At 37.2% G+C, this 21,481-nt stretch overlaps 1 pseudogene; it reads left to right on the top strand.

Moving 5' to 3' along the window:
- Nucleotides 1-1,422: 1,422 nt before the first annotated feature.
- On the top strand, nucleotides 1,423-21,252 carry LOC112630164 (annotated as a pseudogene).
- The last annotated feature ends 229 nt before the right edge of the window (nucleotides 21,253-21,481 follow it).

Below are 21,481 nucleotides of genomic sequence, written 5' to 3'. Positions count from 1 at the left end.
ATTGGACTAGACCTGTAGGTGCAGATGAGATCCCAGATGAAGGCAGGTTTGAGGAGCCACATAAGCAAAGAAGGGTCTATAGAAGAGTGTTTTTAGGTTCCACTTTTGACTTCTGTCCTAGCCTTCCATACGTTTACTGCATACTAGATTTTATGTGTGATGTAATTATAGCCATCTCTGTGGCTGTAGTTTTATTTTCCCATCCATTTTCCTTGAACCTGTTAAAAGGATACTGGACCTCTTTCCTCTGGCAGCACTACTGCTAAATTCCTGAAGAGTTTGGCCACGTAGTATGTCTTACCCCACTAGGGCTTGTGATTATAACTTATTATGCAAGATGCTATAGGAAATGGGGATAAAATGTCATAAGACAGCATCCCTCAAAGTATTAAAATATGGTCAATTAGATGAAACATTAGCATGTATAATGCTAGTACACAGTAGTATGTAAAATATTCAATGAGAGCAAAACATTTTAATTATCTAGAAAAAAAAGCACTAATTATTCTTTAGCTGTAGTAACAAGCAACTACCAGATCTGGTGTGAAACAATTCTAACTGACCAGTGACAACCTCACATTGGTAATAACTCTTCTGGATGCCTAGCATTTTGTGATAGATCCACACTTCTGGGAGTCAGCTAACGTGCAACAGCTACACCTAAATAACTAACTCTCCACAGTTAAAGGTTCACACGTCCCTAACAGGTCTTGCTTCTGTGTGTCCATCAATCTCACTTGTCCAAACCCTGTAGAAAATCAGCAGTTTGCTTTATTCAAAGACATTGCATCCTGCAAGCACCATTTTCCCTCACTGAGTAAGCAACAATTAATATTTCTGTGTTAGATTTTGATTGGTGGCTGCTTCTTTTGAATTCATTTATTAAACCCAAATTGGTTGGACATGTTTCTCCTGGAGTCACAAACTATCAGGAAATGAGCAGCCTAGGGAAGACAATTCTCCAAGTTTAGACTGACCAATCCTGAAATCCTGACTTTAACAATGTCTTTACCAAGCCAGGTGTTGTCATGAGAAATAATTATGCCAATTTTTAGGAATTAGATGATATCAGGGATAAAAAGTTTTCCTTGTAAAAACAAGTTAGTTGACAATTTTGGCAAGAGGTCTATCAATGTGAAGTCCTGTTGTTTCTAACTTACTGATGTCAGAATCTAACTGGGAAACCTACGAAATGTTTACCTGAGCTTGTGAGTGGAAGTAGAGGATGTGATGAACTTCCACTTCTCGACGCTGCCTGCTATTAATTAGGCTTGCCATGGCCAGGTCCCTTATATTGTTTCCATTATAACCAGAGAGGAAAGAACCAAAAGCCTTAAAGAAAGTGGTTTTAGGAATTCGTGGAGGAGCGGAGCGGTGAGGAGCCTCTGCTGGGATCCACGTGTGCTGAGCAGCTCCAGGAACATGACTGCAACGGTGACTTCCGGGGAAGCGACACGGGCACCGGCAGCCCCTGGGAAAGCTGGGGCCCCCGGAGTTGCAGCTCCGGGAGCTCCAGAGGCTGCTCCACCGGCGAAAGAGATCCCGGAGGTCCTAGTGGACCCACGCAGCCGGCAGCGCTTTGTGCGGGACCGCTTTTTGGGCAAGGACGCCTTTGCCAAGTGCTTCCGAGATCTCAGACGCGGACACCAAGGTACTGTTCACGGGCAAGATTGTGCCTAAGTCTCTGCTGCTCATGCCGCACTATGAGGAGATGTTCATAGAAATATCCATTCACCGCAGTCTCTCCCACCAGCATGTCGTAGGATTCCACGGCTTTTTCGAGGACAACGACTTTGTGTTCGTGGTGGTGTTGGAGCTCTGCCGCCGGAGGTCTCTCCTGGAGCTGCACCAGAGGAGGAAAGCCCTAACTGAACTTGAGGCCCGGCACTATGTAGTCTGCGGCAAATTGTGCTTGGCTGCCAGTACCTGCGCCAAAACCGAGTTGTTCACCGAGACCTTAAGCTGGGCAACCTTTTCCTGAATGAGATTCTGGAGGTGAAAACAGGGAATTTGGGACTGGCAACCAAAGTCGAATATGATGGTGAGAGAAAGAAGACCCTTTGTGGAACTACTAATTACGTTGCTCCCGAGATGCTGAGCAAGAAAGGGCACAGTTTTAGGCCGGGCGCGGTGGCTCAAGCCTGTAATCCCAGCACTTTGGGAGGCCGAGATGGGCGGATCACGAGGTCAGGAGATCGAGACCATCCTGGCTAACACGGTGAAACCCCGTCTCTACTAAAAAATACAAAAAATATCACTGCTTGCTGGATACAGCAGGCCTAATGTAGGTTGCATCTCGTGTTTAACTTTGTCATGTGTGTGTGTGTGTGTGTGTGGTGGAAAAGTCCTCCGGCTCCTAGACTAGATTTTATGGGGAGATGTATGCAAACAGAGAAGTAAATCAGCTGAGAATAATAATCATATACAGCTCCCACCTTTGGGTGTCTGATAATGAGCAAAGTAGAAGACTAAGCATCTATAATTCTTCAGAAAGGAGGGATTTGAAAGGGTAATTATATTGTGAGGCAGGGTAAAAAAAATACCATTCTGTAATGAAGAAGGAAACTGGAAATCTTGGAGTAAAACTGAAAAAAAAACGATAATCAATGTTAGATCACTAGGACCTATCTCCATACTCCTTGGCTAACACTGAAAGAAGCCCGCTTTTTTCTGTTTTTTTTTTTAAGACAGGATCTCACTCTGTCACCCAGGCTAGAGTGCAGTGGCATGATCTCGGCTTACTGCAGCCTCTGAACCTCAACCTTCTGGGCTCAAGAGATTCTCCCACCTCAGCCCCTGAGTAGCTGGGACTACAGGCACACATCACCACCTGGTTACTTTTTGTTTGTATTTTTTGTAGAGATGGAATTTCACCATGTTGCCCATGCTGGTCTCAAACTCCTGAGCTCAAGTGATCCTCCCACCTCAGCCTCTCAAAGTGTTGGGATTACATGCATAAGCCTACTGCACCCAGCTGCAAAGACACAAGACTTGTTTAAAAAATAAAATAAAAACTTCTTCTAAAGTCACGAGCAACACTGTTAAGGAGTCCACCCCTGTTTTAGTACAACTGAGGGTTAAAGTAAGAGATGAGGCCAGGATTCTTTTTGCTCTAAAATAACAGCCAAGGTCATGCTACTTTTTTAAGGGTTGTTTTGTGTTTGTTATGTAATCTCTAAAAAAGTAAACTGTCTTTATTCCAAAATTGTATAACCCCTGCCTTAGTCAATGTTGCCTTAGCATATAGGAATATAAAAGAAATCCAAAGCATCTTTTGAACACTTACTGTTTGATTAAAATTATCCATGAGAGAGGTACCTTTCATCAATAGAATTATCAGTCAACCTCTCTCTTTTGTTAAATAGCCAACTATTGCATGACCTGTCTTTTGATTCATAATTACACAAGCAAAGACCATGGATTTTTGCATTATCTATTTTGCTAAAAAAGAGATAGAAAGGGCCAAAGATCCATGAAGGCCAAATAAAGGATTAAAACTATTAAAACTAGGGTATGAGTTATTTAAATAGCTACTCTAATATATTTTCTGCTAGTCAAGAAAAACTAAAAGTATATTTAGCAAAAATAAAAATACAATATAAGGACCATAATTAAAATAAACAAGAAAAAAAAAGAGAAACATAAAAATTCAGACAAACTAGAACTTGCTAAAATAAACCCAAAAAGTAAAATGTAAAAAATTAAACAAAAAATGTTCAAGTGGTTGGAATATACTTAGGACATTCAACAAAAGTGTTAAAAGTTTAAAAGATACAACAATAAAATTAATAAAATAACGCAAAATGGATTTTGTCAAAAGACTTGAAGGAGAAAAACAGACTAAAAAGTAAAAGTTAAATGTACAATGACAATATTCAAAAATTAATAACATGGCTTGTTGGCAATGTCTTTATAACAGAAAGCAAATGCACACAGCACAAAATGCTTTACCTATATATTTGCACCAAAAGCCTTAATTTTTTCATTTTTTAATCAATATGTCCAATATTTAGAAAGTGACAATCATCCAATATATAGGTAAAATTTTACTGAGTTAAAATATTCATAACATTTATAATAGTTAAATATCAGAAACATTTAGCTATAACAAAAATTTAAATATTATAGAGCTTCCGTAGTCAGCTATTACTATCCTGGGTCCCATCCACTATTGTTAACTCAAGGGTTTTTCTCCTGCAGTTATTCTCTCTGTATCTTGAATCACCAAATTACTGCTATTAGTATAAAACATACTTTAATATTTTTCACATCTCAAAATATACTTCATCCAGTAAATCACTTATAACCAGAATGTTTACAAACCCTAAAAATCAGTAAGGATAAGAGAACTAACCAAAAAGAAAAGTTGACAATTGACACATTTTAAAAGATACTACATCTGGTCCAATTGGCCGATAAATATATGATCTCATTGGCCATCAGGAAAATGTAAATAACATATCACAATTGATAAAATGAAATGAAAATGCAACTAAGTTTTAGCAAAAATAGCAACTGAAATGCTTATAAAGTGTTTCAATAAAAAATATTTAGAATACTTTGGCCATAGTTTCTTAATATATGTCTTTTCTATGATCCAGCAATTTGATTCCCAGGTGTAAGCCCCATGGAAATTCATACATAAGTCACCAAAATCCATGTACTAGAAAATATATGACTAGTAACTAAGAAATTATTAATAGCACAAAGTGGCACTATGCATAATCATCCAAAATTGTGAACTTTTCAAATTCCCTTCAACACTATAATGGATAAATAAATTATAGTACATATATCCAGACAACAGAAAATTAAATATCAGTGAGGATGAAAAACCTATAACTACTTGTAACAAAGTGAATAATTCTCTCAGAAAATAATACACGGCAAAGGAAACCGGAAAGAAAAGATTACCTAACCCTCAAGTGTTGGACTGCAGTATGGGGTTGCCCTTTTGGGGGTAATTTTTGAGTGCATGGAGCACTGGGGGCTTCTGGGCACGTAGTAATGCTCTTTTCTTTGATCTGCAGGCTGTTGAGTTTCTGAAAATTCATCAAGAGTTATATTTAAAATATGTGCACTTTTGTAAGTATATATGCTTAAATTAAAGGTGAAAAAAAAAAAAAAAACACTTGACCCCACAGTGCCCTCTAACTACCACATGTGCATCTGGCCTTTTATAATAAGCCTTCTTAAATGAGTGCTCTGTACTTGCTCCATTTACTGTATCCACTTTCTCACACTGTTTTCTTTGTAGATCCCATGTCAATAGGTCTTTTGTGCTGGCTTTTCAACAGTGAGACTTTTCAAGGCTGCCTGAACCAATGGTTAGCTTTCAGCCTTCAACTTAATCAACCTCCCAGCAGCACTTGACATATTGATCTTTTCCTTATTCTTGAAAAAATTTTTTCCTTGGCTTTGTGACACTGTATTATCCCCACTGACCACTCCTTTGTAGTATCTTTTGCTCAATATAACATATAAAATCAGGCAAATAGCATAACTAGAATTCAGAGAACATTACAAACTTCAAATTCACTGTAAGTACAAAAAAAAAATGCCTATTTTCACAGAGCCATCTCTCAAATTTTGCAGAAAGGTGGGGCTGGGGGTGGATGCTGGAAACACTGCTGAGGAAGAGGGAATGAGAGAAGAGCGAGCCTACAACTGATCTAAAATCCACCCCCCTCCCCCTGCAAGAAAGGAAGCGTCCACTATAAGTGTGAAAATACTGAACAATATTTCTGGTAAATCAGTGCACTGGCTGCAGGGAAGGGATATAATAGTGTGTGGGATGCATGGTGACTGAATTGAGAGGCAATGCTTCCAAAGAGTAAGAGTACAATAAAAGGAGAGGCATCCTTTGGAGAATGGAAGGAGAAGGGGAAAAGAAGCAAAAGGGAAAATATTGTGATCCTGCTAGAAAAAAAAATAAAATAAAATCCAGGACATTCAGTCTCTTCTCACACTAACCAAATAAACAAACTAAACAAGGGGAATCATTAAAAATGTGCAGTCTACAGCCATACCACCCTGAACGTGCCCGATCTCGTCTGTTCTCGTAAAGATGTGCATTTGCCAACACTGACTTAAGAAGATGCTCTTGATACAGGAAACTTGTAACCAAACCTGCTGGCATTCTGCCCACAAATTGCATAAATGTAAACAGTCTTTATCTACACCGTTACTAAAAAAGAAAAACAATGTGAGAAGCAGACATTTTACCTGATGAAAATTATCTCTCAAGAAACCAACCACAAAGCAGAAGAGTCTAACACGATATTTCAAACTAAATTAAACAGCCTCAGACAAGCAATTGTGGATATATATAACAAGAATAAGAAGTTCATATATTAAGGAAGAAATGAAATGAAAGTTGATTGAATTCTAAGAAGAAGCAGAAGGAAGCAGATAAGGGAATGAGAGGGGATGAGGAACAGGGGGCAGGAGAGAGAAGACAACATTTCATCAGCAGTGATGACTAAATTATTAGGAACCCGAGGGAGAAAAAAAACTTAATAAGGGACATTGGAGAAAGGTAGGAAATTACCAAGAGAGTGAAAATGAGTTATAAGAAGAAATAAAAAGGGTGAGAAGGAAAGTAGCTAAATAAGTAGAAAGCAGGCTAATAGCAAACAAGTCATATATAAAAATAAAAATAGTATATAAAAAGTCATAATATAAAAATTCCTGGAGATAAAATAAACACCTTTTTTTTTTTTTTTTTGAGACAGAATCTCGCTCTGTCTCCCAGGCTGGATTGCGGCAGGGAGATCTCCGCTCACTGTAAGCTCCGTCTCCCAGGTTCACACCATTCTCCTGCCTCTGCCTCCCAAGTAGCTGGGACTACAGGCGCCGGCCACCACGCCCGGCTAATTTTTTTGTATTTTTAGGAGAGACCGGTTTTCACCGTGTTAGCCAGGATGCTCTCCATCTCCTGACCTCATGATCCGCCTGCCTCGGCCCTCCCAAAGTGCTGCGATTACAGGGGTGAGCCACCGCGCCCGGCGGAGACTCTTTTTAAATATGGAAGACACCTAATAGGTTCCTGAGCACTTTTCTTGAAATGACTGTGGAGAAATAAACTTGGAAGGAATAAGTCACAGTAAACGACATTTCGCGAAATCGTTAACACCTACTGGAGAGAGAACCAAAGACTATCCTAGCCCTATTTACTACTGCTAATCTTTGTTATCTGTTTTCTCACACACTAGCACCATTCTAGAATTAATCTGCTTTGGCATTATTTATATATTCCCGGGATGTGTGTGTGCATGTGTTTATGTACCCATCCAGGATCTCCATCTCTCTCCCTTGGTCTTGATATCAAATGACATCAAAGGGACTCCTTTACTTTAAGTTTCCCTGAATGAGTAATGAACCTTTGAATTTCTTGCTCTCACTGGCCTTGGTGAGGTGTGTTTTGACATGGGATGCCCTCAAAGGGGAGAGAACTGACAAGGGTAGACCTTAGCAATGACCAGTCCCAAGAAGTATGTTAATAAATCTATAAGACCGTAATGATTTAAAAAATCCTTGCCAGGCAAATCCTTTTGACTTATAGGCAAAAGGATCAGTAATTTAAAAGGACAAGATAATCAGATTTCTTAAAAGCAACATGAAAAGCAAGACAATAATATAGCAGCATTTTCATGGGAAAAAAAGTGAATCAAATATTTTACATTCAGCAAAACTACTATTTAAGTATCAAGGCTGTGAAGAAAATGATTGTAAACATTCAAGAACCCAGGTTGTACAGTGCTCACAGTTCTTTTTGAAGAATCGAATCTATCAGAGCTTTAAAACCAAGAGATGACTGGAGGGGCGGGGGAATCATCAGCAAAAGACATCATGATGAACACTGATTTATTGAAGTATAGAACTAAGATTATGGCTAAAGTGGGGAAGAAGGTGGAATAATGGTGAACGAGTGTTACTTTATGTGTTATGTATTTTGATAAAGTAAAAATAATGCACTAAAATAATGGAAAAAAGAAAAAGAGGAACATAGAATAAGCTCATTGATTTTTATACAGGCAATAGGCAGGAGTCAAAAGATACTATTAAAAATCAACAAACCTGATAGTAAATGTTTAGATAAGAAACCAAGACATTGAAAGCATTAGAAAGTAAAAAGCAAAAAAGTAATCACTAGAAGAAAATACTAACTATTCTAAACATCAAATTTAATTTAAAATGTAAAAGAACAAAGTAAATACAACTAATGCAGAGGACAAAACAAATATAATACAATACATACAATAATTATGCAATTATAATTATATAAAGTTATAGGAACTATCAAATGGGTTATATTAGTCATTTCAATAAATATGAATTGGCTTAACTCAATTATTAAAAGAAAACTTTGAGTTTTGCTAACAAAGAAATACTAAGCTATAATTCTGGACATAAGATAACTAAAAAACATGATTCAAAAGACTAATAGGACAACTCAAGGATGTATCACTCAAATGCAAACAACAAGAAAGCTGATTTTGTGATCCTGTTAAGCAAAGTCAACTCAAATAAACAAAAAATTAAGTATGACAAAGACACTTTTTATAATAAAAACCACAATTGCTAATAGAAGTAACAACTATGACTATCTACACACCAAATAATATTATACATTGCTACCTTTACAGAGGAGAAACTACAGGAAATTAAAGGAGATGAAAAAAGATGAAAGAAGAACAGATAGAAAGACAGTAATAAGAGAAGACCTGAATATCATTTACAGTACGACAGATCGAGTGATTAAAATAAAAAGGATATTGAGGACCTAAATAACATAATCAATAAGATAAGGTACATTGTATAAATATAAAACAAACTGTACACCTACTTAACAGAAGATGCACCTTTATTTTCAGTGCACATGGAATATTAAAAATTGATTATAAATTCCATGAATGATTTCCTGAGCCATAAGAAAACATCTGTAGTTGGATAATGTAGAAGTATTATGAACAATACTTTCCGACTGCAATGCAATAAAATAGAAAATACTGACACCTCCATAATCTACTTTCACTTAAAAAATGTACATATAAAAGAAAATCTATTTTAAAACCCTTGAAATAATCTCTATGAATGAAGATAATTCAAACTAAAATACAAAATATCTTAACATAATGATAAAAATAGACTACATATTATATATATTCAAAGCAACGATCAGAAGAAAACTAATAGGTTTAAACCCTTATAGCAAAAAAATGTAAAGTATGAAAATAAATGAACTAACTTTTTTCTACTTTCTTTTTCTTTTTTGTTTCCTCTTCCTCCCTTGTCTCTTTTTTTCCTTCCAGACTGATTCACTGCAAGCTCTTTAGTGTGGCAGAACAAGGCAGATGACCATTCTACAAAGGGGAGGCAGCCGTGGTGGCCCAGAGTCATTACTTGAAGCTGCTGGAATGAGGATGACATCTAGAGAGAAGTGAACATTCTCCACCTAAAGCAACCACGGCTCTTTGAAGAAGTGACTGAATCCAAGGCTGGGACATATGGCATTTTTGTGTGGGTGCCAGAAAGCATGAAAGCACCCAAATAATGATGGGGACATGTCAAAAAGACGCAAAAGCCAGTGTACTATAATATAAGCATCACATAACTAATCATAGTAGCATATTTCAGCTCACTTATTAAAAGAGGAAACTATGATTTTATATTGATATAAATAGACCTCAAATGTGTTGAGTAACTGAATTTTACATATTCTCAAAGTATCTACCCCTGAAATTATTAATTATAAAAGAATAAGTACCTGTATAATTTGAGTACAGAAAAAATGTTCTAAATAACACTGAAAATATGAGGATAATAATAGAATAATCTATAAATTTAATCAAATAAAACAAATAGTAGAGTACTTTTATATGGCCAGATCACCATAAGCAAAGTTAAAAGACAAATTACAAATTGAAAGAAAATACTTTGCAGTACATATAGCAGATAAAGAACTAATATTAATAATACAAGGAATATTTAAAACCAGGGGAAGAGAAAAAAAGCAATAGAAATATGAGCAAAAAGATGAATTTACAAAGAAAATATTTAAAATGATCTTTACACATATGTTCACTTTCACTTGTAAAATGAAAAATAAAAAATAACTACCCTGGATCTATTACTCAGCTCTGGAACTGGCAAAAATTAAAGGTTTCACAACCCACTTTTTTGGTCAGGTGTTGGGGAAACACAAGAATAGGAGAAAAGGAGTGAAAGAGGAAGAGAAAGGGAGAAGAGACATTGAGTGAATGATAAATCATATGGGACAAAACGTAACAAATGGTGAAGCTTGGCAAGAAATATTGGTAAATGGTGTAAAATAGTTCTTTGTACCATGCTTGTAATTCTTCTGTGAGTTTGAAATAAAGTATAAAAATAAAATGTTGAAAAAACTAACTTTTAAAACTAGTAAATTTAACTTACTGAAAATAAAGTTGGAGAATGAATATGCCCTAATTTAAGGTGTTTGCAAAGAATATACAATATCAGAATGCAATTTTTTAAACCATGATTACATCTCTATTGGAAAGAAAACAACCAGATTTGGAAAAAAAAAAAAAAAAACCTCAAAAATAGAATTGTTGACAGTAATATTTTTGGTGACTTTTTGCCTTTCTCCTTTCCTCCAGTTCCCAAATTGTTATGCATTAGCATGTTCTGTTTTTCCAATGCAAACAGAAAATTTCAGTCAGAAGCACAGTGGCTCACACCTATAATCCCAGCCCTTTGGGAGGCTGAGGCAGGAGGATCACCTGAGGCAGGGAGTTTGATGCCAGCCTGAACAACAGAGTGAGACCTCATCTTTACACAAAAACAAACAAACAAAAATTAGGTGTGCTGGTGCAGACATGTGGTCCTAGCTACTTAGGAGGCTGTGGTGGAGGGAGGATCACTTGATCCCAGGAGTTCAAGGTTGAACTGTAATGATACCATTGTACTTCAGCTGGGCAACAGAGTGAGACTCTCTCTCTCTAAAAAAAATAAGAAAAGAAAATTTCCTTATAAGAAAATTTCAATTAAATTTGTATTGATTAAATTTCCTTATAAGAAAAAAAACCCTTGGTGTTTTTATGTTGCCCACTAGCAGTTTACCCTGTTCTGTCATCTTTGGTTTAAGTACGTGCACCTGGAATGGCAGGGAAGGTGATGGACTGAGAGTTCTTTTTCTACGCAGCCACAACTGCCATCAGTGTTTTGAAAAGTCTTCTATTTGAATGTGTGTGTGTGTGAGAGAGAGACAGAGAGAGAAAGAGAGAGAGAGAGATAAACAGAGGGGTTTCAAACTTGGCCTTCCACAGTCAGATAGAAGAAGTTTCTGAATCCCAGCTCTGCCTAGCACTATACTCACTGTAATTGTAGGTGAATGAGTTAATCTCTAAGCTTCAGTGCCACTCCCTATAAACTGAGAATCATATAAGAACCTGTTTCCTTTGTTTTGAAAATTTGATGATATATTTGATATGGAGCTGGATATTTGGCAGCATTCAATAGATTACACCTTTATTTTTTTAACCTATCTCTTTTAGTAATGCAAAATATTGTATTTATATAATTCATGTTATATAAATGTATTGAAAACCCATATCCTCTACATATCCAGAGAATAAATAAATAATAAGAGATTTTTTCACCTCACTAAACACATCCGCAGCAAGATCTTCTTAAATGGTAAACCACTGCAGTAGATTTACTTTTTGTTAATAAGTAAATTCCAAGCCACTTTTCATAAACATATAAATATATATATATAAAGAGAACCCAGCAATGAATATTTTTACAGATGAAGAATATATGAATCACATTTGCGTAATGTCATCCCTTCTTAATAATGCTAAGGCAGCTGAACATCTTATGATTTGTATCAGTGCTGTGCCTTCTAGAGTATAATTAGGTGCAGAATGGCAAAGAATATATTTAACTTGCTTCTTTCTTGACACGTATTTGGATGTTCATGTCAACAATCCAACTTGATATTTTCCAAAGTTACTCAAAACTAATCTTGCTAGGCAAGGATGCAATACAGAGAAAAAAAAAAATGTGTTTTTTTGGTGCTGCTATCTGCTTCTACTGTGAGCTCTGGATGGCACAATCACATTCTTTTCATTAGAGAGGTATGGACCAGGCTGTTCCAAGTTAGAGGCAGGAGCATAACCACCTTGTGGTTCAGAAAGCCTGGGGGGAAGAACTGTTTAGGATCAACAGGACGAAGATAATGAAAAGTGCCTCACTTGTATATGGTATGGTTGGTGAATAAGAGTGAAAGCAGGCCAGGTGCGGTGGCTCACGCCTGTAATCACAGCACTTTGGGAGGCCAAGGCAGGCGGATCACCGGAGGTCAGGAGTTCGAGACCAGCCTAACATGGAGAAACCCTGTCGCTACTAAAAATAGAAAATTAGCTGGGCGCGGTGGCACATGCCTGTAATCTCAGCTACTCGGGAGGCTGAGGGAGGACAATTGCTTGAACCCAGGAGGCGGAGGTTGCGCAAGCGCCATTGCACTCCAACCTGGGCAATAATAGCGAAACTACGTCTCAAAGTGGGGGAAAAAAAAAGAGTGAATGCAGTACTGAGAAACGAACTCTTGACTTAAAAAACGGGGAGTACTATTATAACCATGACATTAGGAGAGAGAATGCAGAGGTCTTCTGGAAAAAAAAAAAAAGACAAAGGTGAATGTAGGGGTTTCACCTGTTCACTAGGCAGAAACAGAAATAATATGGGAATAGCTGACCTGTTCTTAACCCTTCACCTCCAACCTCTACGTGTGAGGAGTCTTCATTTTCCATAGATGAAAAGGTATTCCACGTGTCTGATGTGGAAAGATGCTCTGGAGAAAATGGAACACTGATGGAGAATTTGGGAAACAATAAAATTGTGGAAACAATAAAAAAATATATAAAAGGTCAATTGATTCAATCAATTGATCCAAACAGCCTGGATGCCAGGCTGGCCAGCCCCTGAGTGCTAAGAGAGTGCAGAGCCTGGTCAGGACATGCTGGAAATGATCCATCGGGAAAGCTGGTCCTCTACCTGCAGCTCAGTGCATTTATCTCAACACAACAACCTTATTAGGAAAATCCCCCCCATCCTCTGCACGGTATCTTGATTTTTATCTAGTGATTCTTCAGGCAAAGACTTTCTTTTAGGGAGATGGTTGATAACATTGGTTCTTTGAAGATACAGTAATTTCTTGAAGAACCTTCTGTTTTAGGGGGTAAAAATTTCTTGAAGATTTACATGCATATCTTACGCTGCCTAAAGGAAAAGACTTAGTTGCGAATAGGCACGAGTGAACTAAATGAATGAATGGGACACACACACACACACACACACAAACGCACACACACGATGCATTTATTTATTTTTCCCCCAATGGCTAGAAGTTCTCTATTTCTGAAATGCAAAGAGTATATTTTATCTGTTTATATTTGTGTAGAGACCAGTTCTACCTAGTATGGCCCATAAGCCCTAGCTTAATGTTTTCTTACCTCCTCTTCTGAGTTTTAATCACATTTTCATACCTTTCCCGGCTTTACTTTAGATTACCAAGTGTGACATCAAAGAATTTACTAATTCTCTGTAAAATGATATTAAGTCTATTTCTGTGTGCATTTGGGTGTGAGATTGGTGGTTCACCTAAATTCCTGACAAGTTCAAAAGGCTACCTAGAGCCTTAAGCTTACTTAAAGTGATGCTATTAATTTTGCATCTTTATTTTTGCTTTTGTTTGATTTTCAAGGTTATTTCAAGGTTGTGGCAAATTGTTACTTTTGTCATAGTGCTTGTAATTCTGCAGGGGGATAAAATATGAAAAAGTAAAAGAAAAATAAATGAGTATGTTAGGAAAACGTAGATAATAATGGTATATTTAGGTGAAGAAAATGTAAGTTGTTGATTTACTTAAAAATCTGTTGAATTTTTATTTGTAATATTAGCACACACAACAAAGGTATACTTTTTATTCTTTTAGTTTTTTTTAGTGTTTAGAAAAAAACTTTTATTACCTTTATGGTTGACAAAGTGTGAATGAGTAATGTAACAATTATAATGGAAATTCAAAAGTTCTAACTAAAAAAGTCCAAATATCTAAAGTATCTATAATATCTTACGTGGTTCATAATATAAGAAACAGGACTATTCTTAGCCTGACCTCTAGTGTTAACAGAACATAAGTGTGAAGTTCAACAATATTAGACCAAAAAGAAAAAACAAGTTAAAACAAAATACGTAACAATATTTTTTCATAATGAGATAATTCATTTTTAGTGAGTTAAACTGCAAGCACAGACACATAAATCCAAAGGGTGTTCAGAGATTATTTAACACTTTTATTTCTTAGAATGGAAATCTGAGGCTGACAGCTATTAGGATCATAGAATTAGTCTGAATTTGTTTACAAAGCTGTGCTTCAGTTTTTCACCTTCTCCATTGGCCGTAAACTAGTTTTACAACTGTGGGAAGACAATTTGGGCTTTGAAAAAAAATATGTTTTTTTTTATTTTATTTTTTTATTTTTTGAGTCTACATCTCATTCTGGCACCCAGGCTGGAGTGCGGTGGCTTGATCTTGGCTCATCGCAGCCTGGAACTCCTGGGCTCAAGTGATCCTCCAGCCTTAGCCTCCCATGCCTGGCTAAGTTTTTTTTTTTTTTTTTCCTATGGATGGGGTCTTGCTCTGTTGCCCAGGCTTGTCTCAATCCCCTGGCCTCAAGCAATCCTCCTGCCTTGGACCCCAAATCCCTGGGATTAACAGGTATGAGCTACCATATGCGGTCTTAATTTCGCCTGTTAATTCCTGTCATCACCATCTCCTGAGCACTGCTGCCACTAAGACGTGGATACACTTCTTATCTGTTGTGAAATTGTCAAATTCAAGTCACTCAAACAAATGGTACCACAGAAAGAGCTTGGGGAAAAAATTATCCTTTATTAACTCAGTCCAAATTTACAGTTGTCTGACTTTTCTTCAGTCAACCAAAATAACCTCTTGTAATTATCTATCCATTTACAAGACATTGGTAAATATAGCTCCTTATAATACAAGCAACTCAAGGGTTTCACTCTTTTTTTCTAGTAGGAAGAAATTGTTTCTTATAGCAGAAGCCTCTGAAGTTTTGCATGGAGTATTTCACCTTGTGAAGTTACCAGCTAGGGGATTAATTTGTATCCACCACTTTACCTGATATATTCTTGGCAGACAAAGAAAAGAGGAATAGTGAATTATTTGCTTACTCTTAAGATCTGGGGTATCCTGTTCTTCTGGTCTCCTTTGTCCTTACACATTATCCTTAATTCCTCAAATCTTCACTCTTAATTTTTTTTCTTATTTACGAAGTTTTTCACTTCTTTTGATCCTGAACTCAGTTTGTAAAAGCTTTTCCAGTGGTGATAGACACTAGAAAGTGTCTAGTTTTAGGTATTGGATAACTCAACTTTGCTTCCTATTACAAAACTAATAAAGACATTTGCTTCCTAAGCCAGAAAATTGTCCCCAGGGTATTCTGATGTACTTTTAATGAGATATAACCTATAGTTAATTTTTTTAACAGAAGTTTAAGTAGCTCATGTTCCAATTACCACTCAATTTCTTACTTTTGGAATATTTATAAGCTGATTTGAAAAGATCATGCTTAGAGGTAGCCTAATTGTTACTGGTTTTAAAATAACACAATTCTTACTCTCTTAAATGTTTGTTCTCTTGTCTCTTAGTGTACTGATTGAAACATTTGAATGCAAAAGTCCCTTTAAAGATGTTGTCAAAAATAAACTTGCAATAAAACTGCAAAAAATTTGATGGAGCAATTACCAATAATGTATGCTGTATGTAAAATCTAATTTTTGCTCTGTTTAGAAGTTTGATGGGATTAAATAAACATCATGGTTGACAAAAACAATGATAATTTCTGAGTGCATACTAACCCTTACACTGCAAACTATGGTGGACTCAGACACTCTGTTCTTTGAGATGCCTGTCATCCCTTCTACCTAGCTCTCCAGAGCTCGTTGATTCCAACATGTTTTCCAAAAATGGAGTCTAGTAACCTAATTACTCTATGAACGCATCTAATAATATTCCAATAAATTTCCCTTACTATTAATATTCATTTCTGTTGCTTGCATTTATAAACCCTAACTGACTCAGGTTAACAATAGTACAGGTTAAAAGCCCATTAGTAAAATAAGAGAAAGCTGGAATTCGTTCCAGGCAAAAAATAAGGCAGTTGATAGTGACAATTCCCATCAGTAAACCTGGGGAGGAATGTAGCACTCTGTGGAATGAGGCAACTATATTAGTTAATTAAATTCCCACTTGTGCTTCTCCAAAATCAAGTTCCTATTTATGGTGAGACTTTGGGAGATTAAAATGCTTCTGCCATAAAAATTAAGAAATGTTCCATACTCTAGAGTAACAAACGTCGAGTCAAAGCCATGAGTCAATTGAGCATTAGTTTCCTGGAAGCAAATCAAAACTAAAAAAAAGAATTTCAGGTCTGGGGAATGAAAGTCTGTCTTGAGCCACCATAATAAATAGTTCCAGTTCTGTCTCAATTCCCAGTCCTGAAATAGTTAGCATCAAAGAACTTGATAAAAGGAAGGCAGGGTGGACCTAAGAATGAACCTTGCAATGTATCCACTATGTATGATGACCTGTGAAACTTTTCCTAGCCATACTCAAAGGACCCTAAAGCCTCCTCCTAGGGAAATTCTTCAATGGAATAAAAATATCAAATCGTTTAAGAACGGTCAGGCACCATGTCTCACCTAATTCATCAAATTCCTGGAACCCCCCAAACACAGCCACATACCACCAATCTTACTTGGGTCTTATGGGCATGAGGAGAAAACTAGAGTTTTCACTTTAGCTTTCTGGAAAAGCTAAAGGGCTTCAACTCCATTTTATGGTTGCTTTTACAGCTCCCAAATGCATATTTGGAATTAACATCTTTAGGGGAAGGCAGCATCTCTACACTGTTGTCTCTGCTGACAGACTAAGACCAAAGGTGTACAGAGCCAGTGGGGGGTTCCTGGAGCTCCCTATATACCAAACAGCAGCACAGCGTGCATCTCTATATCTCTCTTGTTAGGGGATACTGTAGGAGCTAGGAAAATCATCAAAGACTCCAAAGATTTAGGGGTGGTAATTTCTCTCACATCCTCATTTAATTATACAATTTAACCAATGAAAGAGAACAAGACCTAAAGTAGCATATACTTTCGAGCTTTGTTTACCTGAAAAAACTGCCCCCTTTGCTTTGATTCTTGAGAGATAATTTCTCTGCACATTGAATTCAAGGTTAACAGTCACCTTTTTTTTTTTTTTTTCTTTTAGCACGCCAGAGATATTCTTCTTTTTTCTTTCAACAGCTGTGGATGCCTTAGAGAAGCTACTTGTTAGTCTAAAGGCTGTTACTTTGATTATCTTCTTTGATTTCCCACAGTTTCACTAAGAGTCTTAGTATATATTTCTTTTTATTTAACCTGCTTGGGCTTCACTGAGATTTTAAATGTAAGGATTGAGATCTTTCATCATTTCTGGAACATTCTAAGCCATTATCTTTTGTAATATTACTGCTGCCTCATTCATTTTTTTCTCTCCTGCAGAAGTTCATGTTTAGACTTTCTCACCCTGCCTGTTAACTTGTTAACCTCTTCTTTATTTTAGATCTTTTTGTCTCCTTATCCTTTTTTCTCATTATCTTCTGATCTGTCTTGATATTTTGATTTCTCACTGATTTTTTTGTCAACTATATCTAGTATGCTCTTAACATGTTCATTGAATCCTTCACTTTAGTTAATTTGTTTTTTTAAAAGACTTCATTTTTATATGTACAGAATAATTCAGAAACTGGCAGAGAGAATCCCCCGATACCTCACACCCATTTTCTTCTACTACTGACATTTTACATTCCTAAGTGGCAATGACTTAACAAACCAACACCGATACATTACTATTAACTGAAGATCATAGTTTATTCAGATTTCCTTAGATGTTACCTACTGTCCTTTTTCTGTTCCAGGGTCCCATCCAGGTTATCACATTACATTTCGTTGTCATAGCTCTTTAGGCTCCTCCTGGCTGTCACAATTTCTCTGATTTTTCTTCTTTTTAATAACCTTAGGAATTTTGATCCTTCTCTTTCTTCTAAAGGCTTTGCAAGATTTAAATCTCATATATCCAATCCATCTCTTTGCAACTTCTTTTTTTTTTTTTCATTCATTTCTATTGGTTCTAGTTACTAGTTCTCATCATTCTGCTGTAGTCTGAACATGTCCCCCAAACTTAATGTGTCGGAAGCAATCCTCAGTGCAACAGTGTTGAGAACTGGAGACTTTTGGGAGGTGTTTAAGTCAAGAGGACTTCACCCTCAAGAATGAATTAATGCTGCTGTAGAATGGCTGGATACAAGGAGTTGTTGAGCTCTCTTTCCCTTTCATTCCTTCCACTGCCTGAGAACACGGCATTCCTCCCTGCTGGAGAATGCAGTAACAAGGCATGATTTTTTGATCTTGGACTTCCAGCCTCCACAACTGTGAAAATGACTTTCTTTATAAATTATTTAGTCTTGGGTATTTTTCTACAGCAGTACAGGTAGTCTAAGATACATTCCTTTTATGCAACAGGAGACTCTCTTCTGCTTTGATTCTTGGCAACTTCAGTATATATGTGGCTGATCCTTCCCACACACTGGACTCTCAGTTGCTTGGTCTACTCTCTACAGGACCTTTTCCACCCACTCTATCTTAGGCACTCACTCTCATGGTCATGCCAGGAACTTGTCATTGCTAAGCACTGTAGAACAGAATGACACCTTCTGCTCAGCTCCTAATCTGTGGCACTGTATAAGGGCTATCAGCTTCCCTGGACACCAAGAGAAACCTGTACAACAGCAGCACAGGACTAAGTGTCCTAAGACATTGAGAATCCATACTGGATTAATCGACTCCCTTGACTTGGAACATAAAAGATGGAGCCACTGGGTACCTCTTCTGCTTAATAGAAGGAGCCAGAAGAAGATGTGTATTAAGACTGTTTGTACCATTTATACCTTTGCTATCTTAATGTGAACCATAAAATCCATAAACTTTCTAATACACAGACATACACTCTGCAACCACTAAAAATACACCAAGAAACTGAAAATAAAAATAAGGCGGAATGAAAATTTTCATGTTACTAATGAAGATCCCCATATTACTAATAAAGATTCCCATGTTACTGAAAACAAATTTTTAACAAAGTAACAGCTCCCAGTAAAATCAACTCTTGAAAAGTAGTGATTCGAATTTACTTTTTGAATGCAACTTAAATGATATTGACTGAGTTTCTTTGTTCAAAGTAGGGTTATGAGTATCTAGGTTATTTTAATTTAAATTCTGAATGAAAGTTATTGTCAAAATGCAAGGAATTTTGTTTATCCTAGCAAAAGAGCACTATTTGCTAATTATAGGCTTAATGTTAAATTACGTCCTTTTTTTTGGCAGCAGCAAAGTAATCAGATGAGAATGCCATGTTTGTATTAAGCATTTACATTAGGACTGTCTAATTACACCAGGATTTGTTTGGTTAGCACTGGCAGATGTTCTGAAAGGCTGTGGAAAAGGCAGTTGTGATTTCATAGGCAATGGACATCCACTTAGGACCACCCAGCATCAGTGCAGGGCAGTGCTCATGTAGATCGAGACATGTGCTGGGTGCTTCTCAGTATAATTTCTTACAATAGATCATCTGAACACCTGCAATGAAGGTATTTGTTCTCCATCTGCCTCAGGAAAATACTGCAAGAACTCACAGAGGATTCCAAAAATTTTGTGCTTTCCACAATTAAGTACTATGAAAATAGAAAGTTATTTAACTTATTGTAATCAGCTTTGAAAAACTGTCCACATAGTTGTTGTTTTTTTTATGCTAATTAACTGCACATTCCTCGGCCCTTTATATGAACACAAAAAGATGATCTTTGAGATGCTATGAGATTTTACTATTGCAAGACCTGGTGGTTGAATTGAAGGCACCTTGGTAGTCATTGTCACTCACAAAGGAGTGAGGCTGGCTCTCTTCCCTCTTTTTCATTTCATTATGCATGCTTGAAGGGTTAATCATGGGCTAGACAAACAAAAGACAGGAGAATTTGGGCTGTTTAGGTAACATTGTACACACCCACAAAGATAAGGTTCCAGTCCAGGTTTAGTCTGGCTCATTTTCAGCTGCCCAGCCTGAGGCTTAAGATTATTGAATAGTAAACTTCTTCCTTAGGGGCAGGGCATCCCTCCAGGCTTCCAGACTTTCCTCTGCTCAGAATCCACTTGCTCTCATCCATTTTCCTTAGAGCTGTACTTTTGCTTCATACTGGGATCTTTCCTCTCTGTCTAGCTCCTCTGACAAACAAATCGGTTGGATGATCTGCCTGATTTTTATGGAAAATTCTTCCCCATGAACCTACTACGTGGGTCACACCCTCTGGGTTCTATGTAAGCACAGTCTGTTGGAAGACTGACCCCCTTATCCTACACCCACTTCCCACTGAGCCTGACCAGATTCCTGAGACACAAAGGATCCAGTGATCTACACTTTGGGGAAGGAGGTTCGAATAAGACCTATATGTAGAAATATTTTACTGTAGGAGTTTCAGAGAAAAATGTTAGTTGATAATAGTTGCACTACCATTCCACAGCACTATTTTAAACACAAAGCTCATCCTCTTCTCTAAGCCCCTGTAGAGTCCTTCGTGCCATATACAGAGAGATCATTCTTGGCCTTTCCATCAGAAAATTCTTAGAATTGGCATCAAAGAGGATCTTTAAGATTAATTTGTTGTGGTGGTGGTGGTTTTATCATTCTATAAATAGCTTCCTCCTTTGCTTGCTTCTGTAGCTGTCTTTACAATCAGAAAGCTCTTTGACCTTTATTTGCCTTGGGTGGTTTCTTTGTGTTCCCATTAATTTTCTAGGTGGTATGGAATTAACAGCCATTTCAAGTGCCTCTCATGGGAACAGCTGTTTTCTGTTTGGGGTCCAAGTTCCAGAGTCATCCCAGTCAACTTCCTTTATAGCAGCTGCAGCTGAGGTGGATTTCTGCTTGATTCGTTTTATTATTGCAATTTTTACAGCTGCTATGCGTGGGGCAGCATGGCTTTGCAGGTGGCTGCTGTGGTCACTTATTCATGCCATCTGTTCTTGCTGGTCACCTGCTTTGCCTGTAGGCCATGGGCTCTTTCCTGAATATTCTACAGTAAAATGAGACTGGAATGCAGCTCAGACCTGATCTCTACCATTTTGATGTGTTCTCAAAGACTGACTATTGCTCTACTGAGAAGGGATAAAGGCTGAGAAACTTTCCTGGGAAAAATGAGGGTGGCAATGATCTAACTCTAGAGAAACCACACCTCTGTGCCAATGGCACAGAGACATGGGAGGGTCATGGCTTGACTTCCACTATGCCTCAGTCTACTGGGTACACTTAGCTTTGA

Source organism: Theropithecus gelada, chromosome 8, assembly GCF_003255815.1.
Source record: "Theropithecus gelada isolate Dixy chromosome 8, Tgel_1.0, whole genome shotgun sequence".
NCBI lineage: Eukaryota > Metazoa > Chordata > Mammalia > Primates > Cercopithecidae > Theropithecus > Theropithecus gelada.
Note: the sequence above shows the minus strand (reverse complement) of the source record. Positions and strands in the feature narration are given on the sequence as shown.